The 24,667-nt window shown below is 41.5% G+C and overlaps 1 protein-coding gene across 2 annotated transcripts in view; it reads right to left on the bottom strand.

Moving 5' to 3' along the window:
- PLXDC2 (plexin domain containing 2) overlaps nucleotides 1–24,667 on the bottom strand; it is a 409,726-nt gene that overhangs the window by 288,086 nt on the left and 96,973 nt on the right. The window lies entirely within an intron of this gene.

The following is a 24,667-nucleotide window of genomic DNA, read 5'->3' as shown; positions in this document are numbered from 1 at the left end:
ACTTGGTTGAGTATGACAAAAGGGGTGCCATTTGGGGTCAGTTGCAAGTTTAGGTTTTGCCATGTTGATTAGGAATGCTAACAATTAAACCACCAATTCATTTAACAGAAAACCAATTAACAGCCACTAACCAATGGCAGTAAATTTTGATTCCTGTTGTCCCAGGGAAGATTCAAATGGTGCATATCCTTGGAGAAAGCATGAATTCATCCACTGAAGACAGGAGAACATATACTCTTCATGTAAAATCAAACCATGCAATGTTACATGCTATTCATGATGACTTTGTGAATTTACCACCAAAAATTTCCTCAAAATGTAAACATGGTCTAATATGGGAGCAAGCCCCTATATCCAACCCCTAAAGTCTGATGTTGACAATAGGGAAAAGGCAACAGCTATCTTTCCTTTACCCACAGAAAAATTCTAAGGATAATGCTGCTGAGATTACCACATTCCTGAGATATAGGAACATAGTCATAGCTAGCAGAGAATTGTAAAGATATTATGGAACTAGGAGTTGTGCTGGGGTGGGGCAGAAAGAATTAGGATATACTAGACACGCAAATTAGTGTAAGGATAATAGAAAGCAAATATGTCATTTGTACTCGCATGGTGAAAAAATTGGAAGCTGCTGGTAGTACATCAAGAACAGAGACTAGAGACAGACTTACTGTTTGAGAGCCCAAAGCTATATTTTTAAGAAGTTAAGAGCATGAAACCTATTAATATCTTATTAAAACATTTTACAACTATTTTTGTTAATATTAATTTCACTTTAACAGCTTTTTGGAGAAAATGCTAAAGATTCAACTTTTCAGTTAAAAGTGAATGCAGGGAATGCCACAAGTTTCCAGGTTTTTAAGGGTGTTTTTAGTGTATGTTTTTAAAAATCAATCAATGGACAAAAACTAAATCAAACCTTTTTAAAACGCAATAACCCTTTCACATCCTCTTTACAGGTCATTAAACATAAAAAATGGGCTCAACTTTAATATTTAAAAAAAAAACACTTTGCATGTCACCCTTTAGGTCAGATTAAGTTTGCCAAATGCACCTTTCTGTAAATGAAGAGGGCCTTGTGAGCTACACCCCTCAGCAAACCATTTTATCACTTCTTATTATTCAGGCACTAGTTACATCTATTTAGGTGGACAATTTGTATATAAGAAAAATGTTAGCTCTGTTTCCATTCTATCCCTCAGTTACTCATGTTCAGTAGGCTGTAGGTCTCTCTAGTGGTACTCAATTATAGTTTTAAGTAGCAGTTTAAGTTGGCACTTACATTCTTAGAGTATCTCTCTAAAGCTCACCCTGTGTATTTCCAGAAGATACACAGCTACGACAGCAGTTAGATATGCAGATGCCTCTGAGAATCACTAGGGATGGAGCTGCCAGCTCTAATTCTTAACTTTCAACATTACATACGAACTAATATCCCATGCAGCCTTAAGGGTTATTAAATCTCAATCATAATATGCTTACTGTAGCAAACATGTGCACAAATATTTCCTACCATTATTTCAATTGATCTGAACCTACCTTACTTTTGAAAAATTCAGTCTAAAGTACTGTGGTCCTAACTCATTTACTGTCTAAGAATATGAAATCACATAGGAATAGAAGTATCACAGGGGAAGCCGTGTTAGTCTGAATCTGCAAAAGCGACGAGGAGTCCTGTGGAACCTAACAGACTAACTGAAGTGTTGGAGCATAAGCTTTTGTGGGCAAAGACCCACTTCATCAGATGCAATAGAAAAATAGAAAAAATATTATAGTTTGAACTGTGATTGCTTGATATATACTAAGACATAAAGGGTATATCTACACTACAGCACTAATTTGAACTAACTTAATTCGAATTAGTTAATTCGAACTAAGCTAATTTGAACTAGTGCATCTAGACCTAAAAACTAATTCGAATTAGTGTTTTGCTAATTTGAACTAGCATGTCCACATTGAGTGGACCCTGAACCGAAGTTAAGGATGGCCGGAACAGATGCCGGCATCAGGTTAGGACTTAGAGCGTGGAGCTGCTGCCTCAGGCTAGCCGAGGGCTGTGCTTAAAGGGACCAGACCCCCATCCCGGACAGACAGTTCTCAGGGTTCCCAGCTTGCTTGTCTACCTCGATGAGGGACAGCAAAGCAGTCCTGTCTTGGAGTGCCCTGAGTGCCCACACTCGGCACATCACAGCACTCAGCCATCAGTCCGGCTGCACTTGCTGCAGGCTGCCATCTGGGGGGTCAATCAGGGGGCTGTCAGGATCCAGGAGGCCCTGCAGGAGAGCTTCCACCCCGAGGAGCCCCCAGAGCCGCCCCAGTCCTCCCCTTCGGGGGCTCATACCCCATTCCTCCCTCACCTCCTTCCACTTACCCTTCCCTAGCCCCCCTTCCTGATGCAAAAAATAAAGGACACGTGTGTTCAAAATTAGAAACTCTAACAAAACTGAGGGGAGGGGGTCAGGATTAACCTCTGGGGAGACTGGGAAAAGGAGATGGGAGAGGGGAAGAGAGAGGGTGGGAGAGGGGAGGGGAAAACCTGGGAGGAGGGAGCTGGAAGGGGAAGAAGAAGGAGGGGAAGTTTAAAACTATGGTACACCATATCTTCAGTACTGTGTACAGATATGGTCTCCTCACCTCAAAAGAAATGTTTTGGCCTTGGAAAGGGGTCAGAAAAGGGCAACTAAAATGATTAGGGGTTTGGAACAGGTCCCATATGAAGACGGGGACTTTTCAGCTTAGAAAAGAGGAGACTGAGGGGGGATATGATAGAGGTCTATAAAATCATGAGTGGTGTGGAGAGGGTGCATAAAGAAAAGTTCTTCATTAGTTCCCATAATAGAAGGACTAGTGGACAAAAAATGAAATCAATGTGTAGCTGGCTTCAAACTAATAATAGAAAGTTCTTCTTCACAAAGCAAATAGTCAATATGTGGAACTCCTTGCCACTGGAGGCTGTGAAGGCTAGAACTAAAACAGAGTTTAAAGAGAAGTTAGATAAATTCATGGAGGTTGGGTCCATGAAATGCTATTAGCCAGGGGTATGAACGGTGTCCCTGGCCTCTGTTTGTGGAAGGCTGGAGATGGACAGCATGAGACAAATGGCTTGGTCATTGTCTTCAGTCCATCCCCTCCGGGGTAGCTGGTGTTGGCCGCTGTCGGCAGATAGGCTACTGGGCTAGATGGACCTTTGGTCTGACCCAGTATGGCCGTTCTTATGTTCTAAGCTCAGGGCTCAGGGTCGGGGGTCTCACTGGACCACCTTGATTTTCATGCAAACCTGCTCCTGGGTTTGCATGTGGTGTTTGGTGGCCAGGCTGGCAGTTATCCTGCCCTAGATGGTCACATTCCTGTGCCTAGTGTGGAGGTCGTGGATGTTGGAGGCCTCCCCCCAAACCTGGATGAGGTCCACGATCTCTGCACTAGACCAAGCGCACCTGGGAGCCGCCAGCCTGGTCCTGGGAAGAGGCGGAGGGCTGGGTAGCAGCGGGTGGCTGGCTCATGCCGTGCCAGGTGCAGGGTCTGTTGGCTGGGTGATGACAGGCTTGCACCTGGCACAAGCACCGTAGCCAGACCCTGGCCCTTTAAGGGCTCTGGGGCCGGGAGGGGGGCAGAAGACTTTCCCTGGTTTGGTCCGGAGTGGCCACCAGGGCAAGCTGGGGAGGGCTAGCCTCCCACTAGTTCGAATTAAGTGGCTACACAGCCCTTAATTCGAACTACTTAATTCGAACTAGGCGTTAGTCCTCATAGAATGAGGTTTACCTAGGTTGAATTAAGTGCTCCGCTAGTTCGAATCAAGTTCGAACTAGAGGTTTGTATGTGTAGCGCCTATCAAAGTTAATTTGAGCTAACGGCTGTTAGTTCGAATTAACTTTGTAGTGTAGACATAGCCAAAGAAAGTTTTTATTTTAAAATGTGTCTAAATACTGTAGTCATTCATTTAAAAATAGTCACATGAGTGTTCAATTTAGAAGAGTTCCTGAATTCTAAGCTCTTACATGGTAAATGTGTAACAGCTCAGAGAGCTGCTCTAATTTACTTTTAAAGCCTGATCTGTTCATGAACCCAACCTACACAAACCTGACCTGAAGTGAACCTAACCCAAGAGTGCTGTTATTTTCAGCCCCAGCCCCAGCCCAAACTTCCCCTGATTCTGCATCAGTGCTACCAGTGCCTTGTTCTCAGGGCTCAGCTCGTCAAAGGCTTCACACTGTCCACGTCCAATGCCTGTAGTCTGTCTCCAGACACCTCCTGCCTGGCTTCAGAGTTGGCATGGCAGTGATGTACCCCACTCCTGCTAGCTGCTGAGGCCTTACCATGTTGTCCTTGCTGTAGAAAAAAAGCTACTTAGTCAGTACACTTACTGCAAACACACACAGTGAAGCGAGGTGGCTGCCATCAGTAGAAGTGGGGCATGCAGGTGCTATTATGAGAACTCCATGGGCAAGAGGAGGTAGAGATCAGGGAAGGCTTGACCCAAACCAAGGGAGTTGCATTTTTTCAGACCCGACATTACCCAAACCTGACACCTTTCATAATTTAGCCATTAGTGAGCTAGGCCCAAAATATTTAAAAACTAAAAGAAAAGCTCTGAAATGGGAATCAAGGTCAACAACTCTACAACTCTGGCATGCCATAAGGAGACAGAGACTTCTAGACAACAGAACATTAGAACTCCTGCACGCTTCACTACATTACATTCCAAACAGAAGGTGAACTTCATTGACCTTGTCTTTATTGATATACAGAGCACGGCACAAATAATATATTATTTAAAAACCAAGTATCTTCCCAGTAGGAAGGAAGGAAATAACCAGTCATGACAAATATTATTTATATTGTTTAATGTGCTTCTAAAGGGCACTGAGATACCTCGGCAATAGGCATGGAATAGGAACTGGCACAGAGCAGCCACTGTTGTGTATTACAGTGAACATGCTAGTATCTAATTTTCTGAAAATGGTTGTAATTGAAAAATAACAAATATTGATGAACATGTATATTTAATTTGTGGGTCGTAAAGGCAAGATTACAAATTAAAATAGCAATAATACATGTTTTCGAAAAGACCTCATATCCCATTTAGGCACAAAAATACGTGGCCCGACTTTCTTAGCTCATGTAAAATCTGGTAGGTTTCCAGACGTGGGGCTGCTGCTGCTGAGACTTTGAAAACCTGGTTTTGAACGCCTTTTAAAATGTTGGCCCTTAGTGTCTTTTTAATCAGAGAAGATGTAAGAAACAATGCACTGTCCTAAAATCTAAAACATCCCATGGTGGAGGTCTGTGTTGTTATAGTCCCAAGCTATACTGAAGTTTCTTGCGGTAGAATTTAGATTATCTTTGATCAACATAGTTCCCCATCTGCTTTTTCAGCACTCTGATATTGAAGGCACATATAACAGTAGTCAATGATTACTGTACTCACTGATATCTTCCACTTAACCTAAAATGGACTTATTTTGGCTAAGGTTTTTTTACTATTATTCTGTTGTCATTTTAACTGTCAACTATTAAAAGTGACCTCTTTTATTACCTCCATCCAAATGGATGTGTTCTTCCCTTGGAATCTGTCTGCTAAGTGCATATTTAAGAACAGTTTTGGTGCCTAAGAGTATAATCCTTTAAACTGCCGTGCACCCTCCTGCAAGGAGCTATGTGCCTTTAACAGCCAATAAAGTCAATGGCAGTTAAAGGCCTGAAAAGCATCTCTAGAATCTAGCCCTTTAAATGATCCCCACACTAATCAGATGTAGATTAGGATGTTTTAGTTTCTGGTAGTACAAAGCATGAGATCTCACAGAATATAGTCAGCCAAGAAGCTTGTTTTCTAATTTTCTCACTGCCCAAAAAAGTACCTTAAGTAGTGAGGACTACTCAACAAGGCTATATGACACACTTCTCTAGTCTATAAGTGGCATTTATTAGCAGTAAGATTTGCTTTTTCAGAAATCTTCAGGAAGGTATAGGAACCTGACTTAGATTTTACTGGAATCTTTATGGATTGTTTCTAATATAATCCAAAACTCTTCAATTTCTTATCAAATGTAATGCATAGTCAGATTTTGGCTTTCCCTTCAAAACTGCCCCGGGAGATGAACAATGGCTTAAAAGCTTGTAAAACAAGAAAATGGTAACACTTAATAGCAAGGTACTTTAAAAGGTGCAAAGGCTCAGTTCCATCAACCATGGAAATGATCATCTCAATGAACAATGCACTACAAAAGTCTGTCTTGCCTAGGAAAAAGCACAAATCACCTTTATTACTGCCTTGTCCTCCAAGAAAACAAACCATCGGAATAATTCATTCTCCAAGGATAGTTTTGTAGGGTATAATACATCTAAAAAATAAGGCATTACTTTTTCTACTTGAAGAAATTCCTCACATGGCTGGAATAATGCCAGGGAAGCAAAAATATGAACTGTGCTTGCTGTTTTCAAAAGCTTTACAAATTCAGCTAAGCTGATCGGAAACTAGTAGCACAGGCAATTTTGGCTTCACTAATATTTCACAAATAAAGCATAGTGATCTTGTTTATCCATGGATCCTGAGCACTGGGATAAAGTTATTAAATGAATCTAATACCTATTATAAAAATTACTTTTAATATTTGTGAATAGACTTGCCTAATTGATATTTATAGGTTAAAGAGCTATGAGCAGCAGAATGGGTATATCTTCTTATTTGGTAAGTTACCCTATATAAGACACTATGAGGGGAGCATCACCATCTTCCTTATACAGCATATTCAAGTAATCCATAGAATACCTGATACAGGGTGTCGTGATTACAAGATTACAAGTTTTAGATTCTTTTTTGTCCCTCTCAAATGCACTCCCTCAGGTGACAAGTCTGGTTTCATTTGACTCTCCTAAGGGTGGAACTTGTAGTCCAATCACTCCTGGACTGGATCTCAGGGTGGTGCTCCTTCCCTCCCCCTCCCTCTCCCCCATTTCAGAAACATGAACACAGTACAGGCCTGACTGTACTTGGCAATTGAAAGACAACTGTTGTCTAGATCTCTCACCAGTATCTGATTAAAATAGCTCAAAAAAGTTTTATGTAAACAAATGTATTGAACCCATAAATATTTAACATGTTTAAAAAAATGGGGAAAATATAGTAAAACTTACCAAGAGTGACCACTTATTTATTGGTGGTCTCTCTTGAACGGTTTGCACACTGCAGAGTGGAGGCTGCTGGCAGGGCACCCAGCTCTGAAGGCAATACCATCGCTAGCAGCAGCACAGAAGTTTGGGTGGCATGGTATATGCACACTAGACCCCTATTGAAAAGCAATTATTTTCTCCTACATGTTTTTTTTTTAATAGACAGGAGTAAGCAAATATGGTCATTGCTCACAGAAGATAGCTCACCATTATTCAGAGTTAAATTATAGCGGGAAATCACCCCATGGCCACTGCAAGTTGTTGCTTGTGGTCTGTCTTCAAAGGTAGTCCCTAAGGCAGGTTTTACTGTATGTGAAGTCAATAAGGAAAAATATAGAAAACAATTTTTATAAATTAATTAGGATAATGGATTCTGGAAGCATGACAGAGATAATTTTACTCCCCAAGGGCTTTAACAACATGAACAACAGAAATCATTATCTGCCAGAAGTGACCACTCCATGACTAAAAATTAATGCTGTGCTCAATTATGATAATAAAAAGAATTCTGATCTCTTCTGGCAAGGATTAAAAATTTGTGACAGCGCGTAGATGTGGCAAATCCTTGACAATCCATGCACTCTCTCTTTTTCGATAGGAAAAAAAAGAGGACATATTGTGTGGCTTTTGCAATATGATTGATATAACATTTATACTATGCATATTTACAACCAGAAATGTTCAGTGCTCTGACCCCTTTTATGATACTATGAACTGTGGGCACAGATCTAAGTACTTATTTGCCCAGCCACTTTATTGCAAGAATAATTCAGATAGTTATACATCAAACTAAAGTTGAGTTCACAATAAAAAAAGGTTCAATAAATATTTAGTCAAATTTTTAAACAAATTTACTTCAATCACCTTTCCTCCTCTTTTGTGCTTGCTTTAAAAGAAATCCAACTCCCTGGAAAAAATGTTGGCAATATATGAGCTTAGTATTATTTCTTGACATGTATATATGGTGATTTAATCAGAAAACAAAAACTATGCAATGCAGTTTACCTGATCTAATACAACTAAAGCAATACAGTTTGGCTTTGGAATATGTGCCATTGACTTCCAGATTAAAGCAACATTTACTTGTTTTAAACAATAATTTTGCAGAGCAAATAAATTTGAAGGAAATTGCAATAAGCAGGCAGATATTCCATGAGCAAAAAATGAAAGACAAAATTCATCAGTATTTAGTGTTGAGAATATGAATTACCAAAATTGTGCAGGATACTCATAATTAAAGAAATTCAAAATGATCTGGACAAACTAGAGAAATGGTCTGAGGTAAACAGGATGAAGTTTGATAAGGACAAATGCAAAGTACTCCACTTAGGAAAGAACAATCACTTTCACACATACAGGGTACATCTAAACTACATCCCTTTTTTGATAAAGAGATGTAAATTAGATGTATCGAAATTGTAAATGAGGCTGGGATTTGAATTTCCTGTGCTTCATTTACATAATGGCGACCACAGCTTTTTTTTTGAAAAGCTGCTTTTTGAAAAAAAAACTGCTGTCAAGATGGGAATCCTCATTTTTCGAGGGTTACAGGATCTTTTGAAATGGGGCATGTCTGTCAAACAATCCCCATCTTGACAGCAGTTTTTTTTCAAAAAGCAGCTTTTCAAAAAAAGCTGTGGCCGCCATTATGTAAATGAAGCGTGGGAAATTCAAATCTTGGCTTCATTTACAATTTTGATACATCTAATTTACATCCTTTTATCGAAAAATGGACATAGTCTAGATGTACCCACAGAATGGGAAGTGGCTGTCTAGGAAGCAATACCGCTGAAAGGGATTTAGAGGTTATAGTGGACCACAGGCTGAATATGGGTCAATAGGGTGACAGTGTTGCAAAAAAAGTAAACATGATTCTGGGATGCATTAACTGGAGTGTTGTAAGCAAGACAGGAGAAGTCATTTTCCATACTACTCAGTGGTGATTTGGCCTCAGCTGGAGTATTGTGTCCAGGTCTGGGCACCGCATTTCAAGAAAGATGTGGAGAAATTGGAGAAGATCCAGATAAGAGCAACAAAAATTATTAATGGTCTAAAAAGCATGACCTGTGAGGGAGGACTGAAAGAAATGGGACTGGACATGATGATCTCCCCAGGTCCCTTCCAGTTTTAGTAGTCTATGATTCTATGATACCTGAACATAAATGAACAGAGAAGCAAGGTTTCAACTCAGGTGAAAACTTGATCCTTAGTGTTTGCTGATCTCATTACATGGCTTTGGCTCTTACATCCACCCTTTAAAATCTTGGATGCATAAGCTATTAAGACAGAATAGAAGATAATGTTAAGCTTGTATTACGAGAAAAAAATCACCATATACCAACAGAAAGAGTTTTCTGCATCTAATTGACAATGGTGGTTGCCACTTTATAAACATATAAATAATATAATTAGTTCTATTGCCTAATACTGTAGTCAATAGAACAGCTAAGAACAGCTGAGCAAGAATATTAGTAAATACAGTAGATGTTGAATACTCTAATTCATGTTAACACTAGTGACGATTACTACGTTTAAATAATCAGCAAAACCTAACAAGGAAAAAAGTGAAGTTGTCTTGGGTTTTGTGAAACATTTAGAGCTTCAGAGAATTTTAAATAGTCTATAATCCCATTTAGAAATATAGAACATCCAGAAAAAGTATTTTCTACATAAAATGTTTTTCATAGCTTCATATGGCTGGATTCCAAAAAAAGTTCAAAATCCTCAGCCCTAACAATCCCTTTTTCTAGGCCAACTCCAAGAAATTGAGGCTTTTGAAATGCTTTTTGGAAAACAAGCACTTTATACAGGAACTTGGAATAGATTTTCCTTGTAATTTCCAAGGTAACCTAATTAGCTGAAAGTGGTAAGAAAGAAAAAGAAGACCTTTATACCTCATGCAGACAAAAAGACTTGCTGGTCTAATACGTTTGATCCCTAAAATGCTGCCAAGTTGAGTGAAACCATAGATGATCTGTGGCTGAACATAGGTCATATTAAATAATCCAGGGGTTATTTGAACACTAAATATTGTGTGCATTTCCATATTTATCTATATGGACAAGATGTTGTATCTAGATTTAAGCACATGAATGAATACTCTTGTCTTAAATAGGAATTAAAATTTCTGAGGGCAAAGGCAGACCACAGTGGCAGGGACGAAAAATCCAGCCCTGTCATCAGATGCATCTGTTGCTGCTGCCTTTTAAATGAAGAGCTGAGAAGAACTCTTTAGTTCAGACTGGACGGAGAATAAAGAAGCATAATAAACTGCTGTTAGTGTTTTTTTAACTAGTCTCCCACGACATACTTTATGCAAAATGACAAGCTCAAAAATAATGCCTGTAGTGGGTTGGAGTGGCCACCCACTGACCCAGAGGAGGAAATGCCTCTCCCTGAGCCAGGTTGGGCTCACCTGGAGGACTCACCTGAGAGGAAGTCAGGGGGCGGGCCCAGGGATATAAAAAGACTTCCTGCAAAGCCAGTTGGGGCCTGGTCAGAGGTACTCTCTCCCCAGCCAGCAAAGGAGCCAGAGGTCTTCACCTCTCTGACAGCTGAGGAGCCAAAAGCCTCCCCACCCCGGCCGGCAGAGGAATCGGAGCCAGCGGAGTTGGACAAATAGCTTGGGCCTCCCTGCCCTCACCTGAAGGACTACAACGTAGGCCTGCTGTTGTGGCCAGAGGACCCTGACCCTTATCGCGTGGAGGACCTTCCAGGGAACCCGGTTTACGGGACGGAGGGGAGAACTGGAGCTGGACCAGGGGCAGCCGACCTTGGTCTGGCCAGGGGTCAGTGGGTTGTGGACAGGTCAGCGAGTTTTGGCCCAGATCCCTGCTGACCTGGCAGCTGAATACCAGCTCCTATTAGGGCCCTGAGCCAGGGCGCGGTGGTGTAGGGAGGGCCCGTGCCCCCCTGCCACTCCTTGATTGGGTGGCTGTCTCCCCTCTGGTGGCTTGCAGCCACAGGCAAGTGCCTGAACCTTTCCTGAGCAAAGAGACAGACAACATACCTGGGCATACTGACTGTGGCCAGGATGGTTTGTCCTGGGAGAAGCCCTTGCCCTGGCCCAGGGCTGGGCTACTCATTGTCTGCTTACAAACTGCTTGCGTATTGCTGCCCCTGCCTTGCGTTAGGGTTGGGCTACTGACTGTTTGCTTAGACGGCTTGACTGTTGCAGCCCCTGCCCTGGATTAGAGCCGGGCTCCTGACTGCTTAGGGTCGGCAGCCAGCAGTGGGTGGGAGTGGCCACCCACTGACCCCGAGGGGTGTACCCTTCATTCCTAGGGAGCACCCCAACAGGTTACAATGTCCCAGAATTCCTGTTATTATATGGTCTACTTCAAAAGGGCTGACATCTCAAACTTACTTCTGTGACGCTCAAAATAAAAGGCAAGGTGCTTTAGTGAGATATCAGTGAATTTATAAGACTCAGTTTGTCAATAATGAAAACATCCTTTTAAATCAACTTTAGCGCTAAGGGTACTTTGTCTCCCAACAGATAATATTGCCACTTCAGCTTCTCTGATAAAAGCTGATTGCTGAGCTGAATTTTACCTCATAGCTAGGGCCCTACCAAATTTTTGGGCTCTTTTGGTCAATTTCATACTCTTCAGATTTTAAAACTGATAACTTTCCTTTTGGAAATTAAAATCTGAAATATCATGGTGTTGTAACTGTAGCACTCCTGATCCAAAAAGGAGCTGGGGTGGGGTGGAGTAGTGGGTAGGGAATGGGAAGAGGGAAGTTGCCAGGCTATTGCATGGGAGTCACAGTATCATAAGTACCAACTTTCCATTATGCCAGGTGGCGATTGACCTCTGGCTCTGCCCCAGCCTCCAGCCCCATTCCACTCCTTGCCCTCACCCCACCTCCTCCATTCCCCCTCCATGTCATCTCCTGAGCACATCACATCCTTGCTTCTCTCCCTTCTCCTCAGCCTCTTGAACACTGCAAAACAACTGATCATGGTGCTCAGGAGGCATAGGGACAAAGGTGGAAGTGCTGATCAGTGGGGCCCACTGACAGGATGAAGACACAGGGTGAAGGGGGCTGCTAATAGGAGGACTGCATGTGGCTGCTTAGCACCCACCACTTTTCTACTGTGGATGCTCTGGTCCCATTTTCATGAACCATAACCTACAGCAGGACATCAAGATCTAGATCAACAAGACAATTGTTGTTCCTACATTCCTTTAAGGATGCTAAACCTGGGTGACCTATCAACAGCACCTCAAGAGTCTGAAGAGATACCACCATCAATGCCTCACGCAGATCCTCCATGCTAAGTGACAAGATCACTGCACTAACAGCATCCATGGTGAAGCCAATATCACCAGCATTGAAGCAATGATCCTCATGCACCAACTTCACTGGGAAGAGTCCAGACTCTTACCTGCCAAAACAAGTCCTTTATTCTTGTCTCACCCATGGTTAGGGGTCCAGAGAAAACAGTACAAAGACAGGCTGACAGTGTATCTTAAGAAAACTGATGTGTATATTACAAACTGGGAAGACCAACTGACTTTGGGTGGGCAGGATGGAAAAGAGAGAGAGAGAAAGAGAATGTTCTCCTAGCAGGCAGCTGGTCTGCCATGAAATATCTGTACCTGCTGCAGGCAGATTTACGGTTCCACGCTAGGACTCCTGAGTCATCTCAATCCCATATGTAAATCTGTGCAAGTCAAATCACCAATGAATGCCCCAGCAACAAAGCATCCAGTGGAGTCAGTGCCTCTGCACAGCATTGCCTTCCTTACTACTATGTTGCTGCTAGCAGTGGTGCTGCCTTCAGAGCTGGCCAGAGAGCAGTGGCTGCTGGCTGGGAGCCCAGCTGTGAAGGTAGTGCCAACACTAGCAGCACAGGATGGCATTGCATAATACTGCCACCCTTACCTCTCTACTGCAGCCTTGACAGCTGGGGCCCTCATTCTCCATCCACCCAGCTCTGAAGGCAGCAAGAAGTAAGGCTGAATGGTATGATATTGGCATCCTTACTGCTGTGTTGCTGCTAACTGAGGACCAGGTCAGCAGCTGCACTTTCCAGCCACCAGCATTAAAGGCAGCGCAGAAAGATGGGAATTTAGCAACCCCCTACAATAATCTTGTGACTGCCCCTTTTTGGGTAAGGACCCCCAGTTAGAGAAATGCTAGCGAAATCTGTATAGTATACAGTAAAGTACACAAAAGACCAGATTTCATGGTCCTTGATGTGTTTTTCATGGAAATTAATTTGATAGGACCCTAATCATAAGGTGCATCTATATTTCAAGCTGGGGGTGAGTCCCAGCTCCAGCAGACATCCCCACCAAACTAGCTCTCATCAAACTAGTGTGTATCTCCTCAAGCTAAGAATAGTACCCTTAGCATGAAACTTAGAAATATCCATACTTTTTATATGTTTACTCCACCATTAGTTTCTCTCTCTCTCTCTCTCTTTGCATTATTACACTTCCCCCTTCCCTAAGCCTGCTTTAACTTATGGCCGTGATCTTCCATTCATAACTAGAGCTCTGCATGTATACATAACTTATATCTGCATCTGATCTGTGAGCCACAAAAATGGTCCATAGCTATGAAGTGGATGTTTGCTGGGCTTTATTCATAACCGCACTAGTTCAATTGTCTGAATTTCTCCACAGGTGATTTATACCCCTTACCATGTGGTTATTCTTCCAAAAACAATTTTGTAACATATATATGTATTTCAACATAAAACAGTAGGAGACCTCTACAATAGTATTTTAGTCACTAACAATATGAAAAAGCTAATGTCAAAGTACTTTCAGAAAGACAGTGTATCGAGTTAATACATTTCTTGCTGGGAGAGAGTTCTCTGAAATGGATTATAAACTTTTTAGGAGATTAATTTTGAAAAGCTGAGAAGACCAACCAGAATATGCAAACAGAACCTTTTGAAAAACTACAAAGCATGGACAAATAGCCCAAAGTTCAGATGCTTAAGTCAACTAATCTGTCCTCTCTTATCTGAAACCAAGGCAGGACATTCTGTAACCCACATTTTTCCCTCTAGCTGAACTGAAATTCCACAATAAAAACATCACCTTGGTACTTTGGCTTCCAGTCATGGCCAAGACCAGAGTATCTAAACTCATTTTGCAGTGCAGCTTTTATGGAAGATCCATCATTGTGTTATCTAAACACCTGCAATTAATAGAAGACAGATGTAAATGTAAAATACTAGAGACAGAATCATAGAATCATAGAACTGGAAGAGACCTCAGAAGGTCATCAAGTCCAGCCCCCTCCTCTAGGCAGGACCAATTCCAACTAAATCAACCCGGCCAGGGCTTTGTCAAGCCGAGACTTAAACACCTCTAGGGATGGAGACTCCACTACTTCCCTAGGTAACCCATTCCAGTGCTTCACCACCCTCCTAATGAAATAGTTTTTCCTAATATCCAACCTGGACCTCTCCCACCACAACTTGAGACCATTGCTCCTTGTTCTGCCATCTGTCACTACTGAGAACAGCCTCTCTCCATCCTCTTTGGAACCTCCCTTCAGGAAGTTGTAGGCTGCTATCAAATCCCCCCTCACTCTTCGCTTCTGCAGACTAAACAGACCCAAGTCCCTCAGCCTCTCCTCATAAGTCATATACTCCAGTCCCCTAATCATTTTGGTTGCCCTCCCCTGGACCCTCTCCAATGCGTCCGCATCCTTTTTGTAATGGGGGGCCCAGAAGAAGAGAGTGATCTTAGTACTTTAAGTTCCTGAGTTAGAAAAGCAACCTCTGCTCAAGAGAGCATTTAAGCACTTGTTTAAATCCTATTGAAGTCAATGGAACTGAAGCACAAGCTTGAAGTTATAGACTTGAGGTCCCATCAATTTAAATCAGCAAGCAGGAAACCTTTATTTAAATAACTGATTTTAATTTTATTTTGCATTTATCCTTTTGAGATATTGTCTGAAAGACAGGTTGAATCTCTTTGGCTTATATAATTTGACATTTCTTTTTTGCTAACCAGAAGGATGCATTACATTTACACAAATCTATTTAAGCAATTATGTAGCTTAACACACATTTGTTTAGCTTCTTAAATTTTACTTTTTTATTATGTTGAGTGACAAATTCATTATTTACTGGATAGGGATTTTTTTTAAACTAATGATTTGTATCAAGCTGAATTTGGATGGAAATTGGAACTTAGCTAAAAATGCACAAAACCAACTATGCTCCAGATCTTGGAACACTGAAAATCACATGTATGTATTTGATTCCTTAATCACTGAATAACTCACTTCTTTTCTTTTATTAATAAATAAATTAGTTCATTAAGGATTCACTGACAGCATGATAGTTGGGTAAAATCTGAGATATATACTGACCAAGGAGTACATGTCCAACCCTTGGGATCGGCAGAACCTCACAGATGGTGAATCAAATTCTCAAAAACTTTTCAGTGTATCAGACCACTTTGTCGGGATGGGGATTAAGGGCTGGAATGCCTAAAAGACCCAGTGTTTGGCTTCTTGTTAACCAATGTGGTGCTATAGAAGCTCTTTTGATACTGGTTTGGTGCATCTAATTACAGAATAAATTGCCCTGTCTCTTACAGGCAGCATTCAGTGTGGTCCATCCCAGAACCCCCAGTCACATAAAGACGTAAGCTTGTAAATTCTTTCAGCCAACCAGTGTGCACTTAATTAACTATGCAGGCATTCAAAGGCACATCCATGTTTAAAAGGGCACCATTCAAATAAAGCTTTGTACATGCTTTGTATATAGTTTTCAAACATTCAGACAGTTATGTTAAAACCAATACATTTGCAAACAAGCAACAGCACTAGTCCTCAATAACAAGTTTGGATCATGTTTGAAACTTAATTCATTTAATCTGTAACACTATTCAAACAATACAGTTAGAAATGTTAATGTATTTACTATATTCTAGAAGCACAATGGGAAAAGTGTGTTCCTTTCATGTATCAGAACCGTTTTTTTAAAAAAAGGATTTATTCACTTTTTTGTGGTGGGATATGCAACTGGAGGAGGGAAATGCAGGGGAAAAGCACTTCTGGACATGAATAAAGTATTGAAAATATGAACTCATGATATTATTATTTATTTATGTGTTTCAGTGAGGAGCTCATAAAACAGGGAGTTAATATAGAAACCATTTTGCAAATGTCATTGTATTCGCTTTCATTTGCCATTAGGTATGTATTGTTTAATATTTCTTTATACCTTTCTTTGCAACAGCAACAAAAATATTAGACATAAAGCACTTGTTTTAAGAAGAAAATCTGCAGACAGATCATTCCAAGAACATCTCAAACAATCAAAAAACCTGAGGCACGTCTTTTCTTTCCATTGTAGAATGCAAAGCAAACAATGTAATCAGTCTTTGAAAATAATTGTATATTACATTGCCCTGTCATGACGAAAATACTGTCGCACAAAAACAGAATTCCACCTGCTGGTTCTTTGATTAAGAAGATAATCACATCTATTCTACCCCTGGGGTGATTTACTCACAATATAGTGCTACAGAAAATAAAATACTGCCCTTTAGCTATTTACTCTTTTCAAAGCAAATTTACAATTACAAGGAAAATTAAAGGTATTAACTTTTTCCCTATCACGACCACTCAATCTGTATCCAAATGGAGCAATCAAGGATACTGTAAGATGACAAACAAGTAAAAAGCTCTGAGGAAACACTTTTAGCAAGCAGATGCGGTTGTATCGAAGGACTTGGCTATAGATCAACTACCCACCCGGAGAAATATAAAAGAAAATTGAAAGAGACAGACGAATACCTAGAAACCATCTACTTCAAAGCAGACCCAAGAAAACCAACAATAGAACACCACTTGTCATCACCTACAGCCCCCAACTTAAACCTGTCCAACACATTATCAATAAACTACAGTCTATACTGGAACAGGACACTAAACTCGAAGAGGCTCTGGGAGACAGACCCATAGTCTCCTATAGACAACCACTTAACTTCAAGATGATACTTACCAACAACCACAGGTCATACCACACTAATATCAACTCTGGTACCTTCCCTTGCAACAAACCCCGTTGCCAGCTTTGTCCACATATTCACTCTGCTGATACCATTTATTGGACCTAACCAAGTGAGTTATAAGATCAAGAACACATATTCCTGTGCATCCAGAAATATAATTTATGCTATCATGTGCCGAAAGTGTCCGTCTGCTATGTACATTGGACAAATGTCTCAGACACTTCGCCAAAGGATCAATGCCCACAAAACAAATATTAGACAGGATCACAAAAAAAAAAAACAAACAAAAAAAAAACAGTTTCTTGCCATTTCAACCAGAAAGGACATTGTCTCAACAACTTGAATACTTGCATCCTGCTTCAAAGGCCTTTTAAGAATACACCTGAAAGAGAATCCTCTGAACTGTCATTCATGCTTAAATTCGACACTTTACATCTAAAGTTTGAATAAAGACTCTAATTATCTTACCCATTACAAAGATAGCTTCCCCAATTATCACCTCTAATACCATTAGCTCACAGACATTTACCTTACCCCTCCCCCCCGCATCCCCTTTCTGTTCTGAAATTTGATTTGTCCTTTTCATATGTGTTCATTTTTTTAATTGTATCCTTTGGTATATATGGTTGTGACAATTTTCTGCCACTATTTGATCTGAGGAAGTGGGTCTGGCCCATGAAAGCTCATCACCTAATAAACCATTTTGTAAGTCTTTAAAGTGCTACATAGTCCTGTTTTTTGTTTCATTAATAAAATGAAGGCTTCTGACTGAATTATGCAATTTAACGAGATCTAGAGCTGTGTCTAGACTGGCAAGTTTTTCCGCAAAAGCAGCTTTTGCTGAAAAACTTGCCAGCTGTCTACATTGACCACTTGAATTTCCACAAGAACACTGACGATCTCATGTAAGATTGTCAGTGTTCTTCCAGAAATACTATACCGTTTGGGTAAAAGCCCTCTCGCGCTAATGCTTTTGCGCAAGAGGGCCAGTGTAGACAACGTGGTATTGTTTTGTGCAAAAAAGCCCCGATCGCAAAAATGGCAGTCGGGGCTTTCTTGCTCAAAACCACGTCTAGATTGGCACAGATACTTTTCCGCAAAAAGTGGTTTTGCGGAAAAGCGTCCGTGCCAATCTGGATGCTCTTTTCCACAAATGCTTTTAACGGAAAGACTTTTCCGTTAAAAGCATTTGCAGAAAATCATGCCAGTCTAGACGTAGCCTAGGAGTATAAATATATTTTGTCATTCTAATGCAAAGATGAACCAATTGATGTCAGGTACTGCTTCCCAATATGAAGTCTAGTACTGGAGTCAAAATGTTGGGTCAATAGTGGACTGAGAATAACGCTGTCATTGTGATCTAAGGATAGGCCAGGGTCAGAGTCACAGGTGACTGCAAGCCACAGCTTGCCCACCACTACTCTAGAACATCTCTGGAACTGTTTTTTACAATGGTTGCATGGAGCATCCTAAATTCCATTTGAATTGAGAAGAAGGATACTCTTGCTAGAGCTACTAAAAGAAAAACATTCATACACAAACCTATTAAAATCAACACTTCAATTCTAGAGCACCATGAAACTGACTGTGTTGGCAGCAACCTATTCTTTTAAGTTTAAAACAGTTTAAGAACAAGGGTTCAACAAAATACATCATAGCATACCCTGAAAAAAAGAAAGTGGCCATAAAATGTGCCAGTCTTTGAGCCCACTCCAGAAGCTGGATGTACAATGATAGATCTTTGCAATAGATGATGAAATAAAACAGGTTACATGGTTACCAATTTCAGGTTAATGTGTGCCTCTTGAAGTATAGAGTGATGCTACCACAGGGAAGCATCAAGAGAGATGGTGCCCCCAGTCTCAAACTTCCCCCAGATTGCCCAGTGGATGCACACTCTGTGCCATACATAAGTAGGGTGCAGATGGCTTTCCTAACATGCAGGTCCCACTCCACCAGTCAATGAAGAAAAGATGTGGGGTCCCATCCTCTCTCTTTTCTGGATAATTTGTTACTTTGAAGATGTGATTTGCCATACCAGGGAAGGTCAATGATGGCCCCTGGTCGCCAGCCCTGACTCTCCTGACCTGTCAGGGCTCCTTTCCCCAGATATGTGCTGGGCCATAGGGTGTCAGGACTCTGCAGATCCGCTCCCCTGGCTTGCTTGTACTGTGGGACTCTGCTCCCCCAACCCACAGGAGGTCTGCTGCTGGCCCCCAAATGCTTCACTCACTCAGGCTTGCTTGGGCTCTTGATATGGGGGGTGGGTGGGAAATCACACAACTGAAGTGATATTGATGAAGACTTAGTCAACATCCCTTCACATACCAATGTTTTCAATGCATTTCCAATGAGTTTGCCGTGTTCTGAAGAACAGGAAGAAAGTAATGCAATGACCATGCTGCAACATACGCACAGCACCTACCATAACTTACTCAATTTAATGAACTTTCTGATTTTATGAACTCCTCAATTCCCAATTAGTTTGTAAAATGGAGGTTTTCCTGTGTTATTAAATAAGAGTATCTTATCTCATAGTAGAAATACGTGCACATACTGAATAATGGAATAATAAAAAAGTCAAGCTATTGAACATTATGATAATTTTTAGGAAGGAAGGGTATGATGGAGAGAGCAGCAGATGATGAGGCAGGACCCCTGGGTTCCTTTTCTGACTTTGGCAATGGCATGACCTTGGACAATCTCTTCTATCCATATATAAAATAAGCAGAGCTTTGTTCATGCTCTAAGCAATACTTGACAGCACGGGAAAGGTTCATATTACAAATCCATTTAATAGACTATGCCTCAAAACGATGTTGCAAACTCGACGTTTGCAAAGCCATTTGAGATTCTCAGATGAAAGACAGTACTTTATATAATATCAGAATTATTAATCATGCCATTCAACGCCATGAGGGAAACACAGCCCACACTAACAATATTCTTTTATTACTAAATCAGAAAGCAACATTTGTGAAATTTTAAATGTAATGTTATCATAAGGGACTTCTTGCTCTCAACGTGGAAAGAATAATCCCCAACAGTTCATGAATTTAGCTTATTTCCTCCCACTTGGAACTGTTAAAACCACCATCTATCAAAATATTTAACAAGGTTAAAAATCTATGGAAAAGAGTCTTGTTCACTACAAAAAAAATAAGTGGAAGCTAAAACCACAGCATACATCAATCAAAAAACAATCAAACTGGACTGTAGACTTCAAAATGTAGTAAACATACTCAACACTTCATTAAACACACAGAAACAACATCAACTATATGTAGCCAAACCTATTTTAAAACTAAAGCAGTAAGCAGAAAGAAAGTCCAGCACAAGATTACTGTGAATGCACACAGAAAACGGAATACAAAGGTAACATGATCATTTCAACTATTGGGAAAGAATCAATCCAACACTTTAGGTAGCCATCAAATGTACTCCCCAGAGCTCAGCCTGAATCTCTCGGGCTGGTGTTGGAAAGATTCATGGTGGAAATAAGGCTTCCAGGTGTCCAGTTTTGAACAGGAATGCCTGGTTGAAAAGGAACCCCGGCAGCTCTCGCCAGCACTGCTGGCTAAGCTGTTAAAAAATCCAGTTGGTGGCAGTGTTCTGTCTAATTTTGCCCACCCTGAACAGAATGAATTGTGTTATATGTACATCACCTCCATATATATGCACATCATTTAATGTGGCGAGGGGGAGGGCAAGGAGTTTGTAGTGGGGGAAGGGGCTTAGGCCAGGGACAGAGGATTGGGGTACCAGGGTTTCATGACTCTGGCTTGGGGTACAGGCGATGGGATGGGGCTGGGTTCAGGAAGGGTTTGGAGTGAAGGAGGGTGTTCCAGGGCTACTGCAAGGAGAGAGGACTCCCCTCCAGCAGCATTTGGGATGGAGTGGAGGGGAGAATAGCACATCTCTCCACTATATGCACAGGCCACCCCAGAATTGCAGCCAAGCATCTCAGACTGCTCAAGGATCTAGGCTGAGCTGCGGCCAGGTCGCTCCGACTATAGGAGGATTAAGGCTAGGGACGAGGCAGAGTAGAACATTCCTGGCTGAGGCAGGAATGGGACCAGCTTCCCAGGCCGCATTGGCCACAGATAGGAAAGAAGAGGCAGACTCCTTGGAAGTCCCACAAAATTATAAGTACAAGATGATAGTTCTTTTCCTTCCTGTCCAACATCTTTCAAGACCAGAGCATGCCATGTCACTTCAACCCTGAGGAAAGCCCAGGCTCACAAATATTCTAATGTATGAAATTTCATTAAGTAGCCTTTGATGCTGAAAATGTGTCAGCACCGTGGGCATAAATAGAAACATTAGTGATGAATAACATTAATACCTTGTTTTCATTTAACACAATAATCCATCTAGGCATGTGATATAGTTTAGAAATTTACATCTATATAAAGACTGAAATACCAAAAGAAAGTCATGTGTAAATCAAATGGTCTAAATAGTGAGAATCGCATCCTTAGGTTTAAGTACAGAGTCATGGTAAACTTCTAAAATTTTGAAATATTTTATATTGAGTATAGTCAATAGTTAAGGGCTAATTTTTTACCTGTTTTGCTGGCACTACTGGTGGCAACTGTTGCACAGCTATAACACAAAAATAATTCAGAGCAAAATACGGCATCAATTCGCTTCACCCTGAGAATTAGTGGTATAATTTTGGTTATGGTGAATGTTTGGGTATGTCTACACTTGCACCATCTTTTGAGAGAGAGATGCAAATGCAGCTGAGCGAAATTATGCAAATTGCATAATCGTGAACTGCTGCTATTTCGAAATACCCTACTTCGAAATAACAAATGCTGTATAGAAAGAAACCTCTTCTTTCAAAATAACTAGTAAACCTCATTTTTTGAAGAGTAAGGGTTATTTCGAAAGAAGGGGTTTCTTTCAAAATAACCACATCTACACAGCGTTTGTTATTTCAAAATAGGGTATTTCGAAATAGCAGTGGTCTGCGATTATGCAAATGAAATATGAGAAATACAAATCCGTGCTTCATTTGCACTTTCATTCAGCTGCATTTGCATCCCTCTCTCAAAAGAGGACACAAGTGTAGACATACCCTTCATGTTTATATCCCTAAACTAAACAATGAAATACCACTGTAGATGAAAAATGCATGTCAGCCTTTGCAATGGCAAATCCCAATTTTTTTTTAAATCACCATTCATTCATAAAGTCACACTGTTCAAACTGGCATTGATTTTGAGGCTTTTTAGTAGGATGGTTGTTCTTTGCATGACTGCTCAATGATGATGGCTTTGCTGGACATTCTGTAGTTTTTTCTTTGCTGGAATGCTTATGTTATTAGTTGGGTCTTATACCATGTCTTAAACATAGAGTTAATGTAAAAACATAGGCTCATCCTTATCTCCAAAAGTCAGGAATTTACCCGTTGGTGGCCATATGCTTCAGTCAGCCACAGCATCACTACACTGATTACAAATGTCAGGGTGGGTCCTAAAGGGACAGGAAGTCTGAGATCCTGAAAATCAGACAACTGATGGATGTATTGCCTACCACGAACAGCTAGCAACCCACCGGGGACATTGGCCAGAGAATCTTGCATGATGTGGTGAGCACGGGCACGTACTTGGCGTGGTTCACCCCCATTCCCTACACTTGCCCCTTCTGTGGCATGAGGGAGACCCTGGTGCACATTTACCTTGAGATTGCACCAGATTACAGCCCCTCTTTCAGCTCCTCCAGAACCTCTTGTTGAGGTTCTGGCTGCACTTTTCCCCTCACCTGTTAATCTATGCATGCCCCATCCTTGGCCGCACAAAGTCGCGGGACCTCCTGGTCAACGTCCTCCTGGCTATTGCCAAATGGGCAATTTATAAAACCAAGGAGCAGAGGCTGGCAGAGGGAGGGGGCTGCGACCGTGGGGCCTATTTCCGTTCATGTATCCGCTCACGTATCTGGGCAGAGTTCCAATGGGTGGTGTTCACTGCCTCTCTTGAGACCTTTGAGGGGCAGTGGGTGCTGGCCAGGGTTCTCTGCTCGGTGTCCTCATCCGCTTCTCTAATTTTAGCCCTCTAACCCTCAACAGCCATCCCTGTTTTCTCATTATTTGTTCCACATAATTAATTGGTTTTCTGGGCTCTGTGCACCCTCCCCATAGTCAGGGGGGAGGTCCTTTAGACACCAAATAGACCAACAGCTGGCAATAAACATAGTACTTGATGGGGAACATGGACTAATTGTCCATGTACTAATTGTGTGATGTGCTTACTGGTTGATCACTATGTGTGGGACGAGCTGAAGCTTCCCTATAACACGGGGGTGAGCAAAAGGGCCTCCATGGGCCAGATCCAGCCCGTCGAGCAAGTTTATCCAGCTCACTGAGGCCCTGCTGCTCCCCCGCTCTAATTGGCCTGGGGAGGGGTGGGGGAGCATGCAAAGTCTCTTCCTGCCCTTAGAGAGGAGAGGGGGAAGGGTGGGAGGAGACTCCGTGTGCTACCCCTGCCCCCAGGCCAATCAGGGCTGGGGAGGCAGACCGTGTGAAGTCTGGTCCCAGCCTGCAGAACAGCTGGTGGTTCTCTTTGGGAGAGGACAAAGACTTCGTGCACTCCCCCACCCTCAGACCAATCAGGGTCTGTGTGTTGGGAAGCACAGAAGTGTCCTGGCTCTGCCTCTTCTGCCTGAGGCTCCGTCCCTTCTGGGGTGGCCCGGGGCCATTTCAAAAATTTCTGAAGTGGCCCCCAGTCAAAAATTATTGCCCACCCCTGCTGTAGCCTTTACCACCAGTCCCCGGTAAAAGCACATTAAAGTAGTCTAGCCTGGAAATGTCAAAACATTGATCAGTGAGGACAAAGTCAACCGCACCACGTGGTCCCTATCTAATAGTAGAAGAAAGGTATTTTTGTTCACTAGCACCATTTGGGAGTCTATAAGGAGAGATGATTCCAAGAAACCTCCCAGAGTTTATACAATCTGGATAACAGGAGGATGTATGTCTACAAGGGACAGAAAGGGAAGCACTCCAGCTAGATTTCCCTCTCCCACCCACTATCTCCTCTATTAAAATCTTCTCTTTTCCTAGCAGTACTACTAGGAAACCTTTGCCATATTGAACTCCATAATAACAGTGACAACAAATAAAGGCCTCACACAATTAGGGGCCTGATTCTATGAAGTACTTTGATATCAACAGAATTGGAGGATGCATACCACCCACCAGGAAGCATTCAGGATTAGCCTGAATTTGGGAAAAAATAGAATGAACTCAAGAATTGTAATATGCTACATGCTGAGACAATTATTTAGCTATCATCTATATGTATGGGGGATGTGAACTAAGATTACTCTTCTTGCATACTTACTATATGTCTGTGTAATTGGCACCATTAAAATTAGTATAAAATGCTATTTTTTTATTTCTATTAATTATAACAGCTGATATTGCCTTTCTCCAATTTTCGTTGATCTGCAGATGTTTTGCAGCAGTATCTCTAATAAATTGGGTAATTAGGACA

This window comes from Pelodiscus sinensis, chromosome 2 (assembly GCF_052426305.1).
Source record: "Pelodiscus sinensis isolate ZL-2025 chromosome 2, ASM5242630v1, whole genome shotgun sequence".
Taxonomy (NCBI): Eukaryota; Metazoa; Chordata; order Testudines; family Trionychidae; genus Pelodiscus; species Pelodiscus sinensis.
Note: the sequence above shows the minus strand (reverse complement) of the source record. Positions and strands in the feature narration are given on the sequence as shown.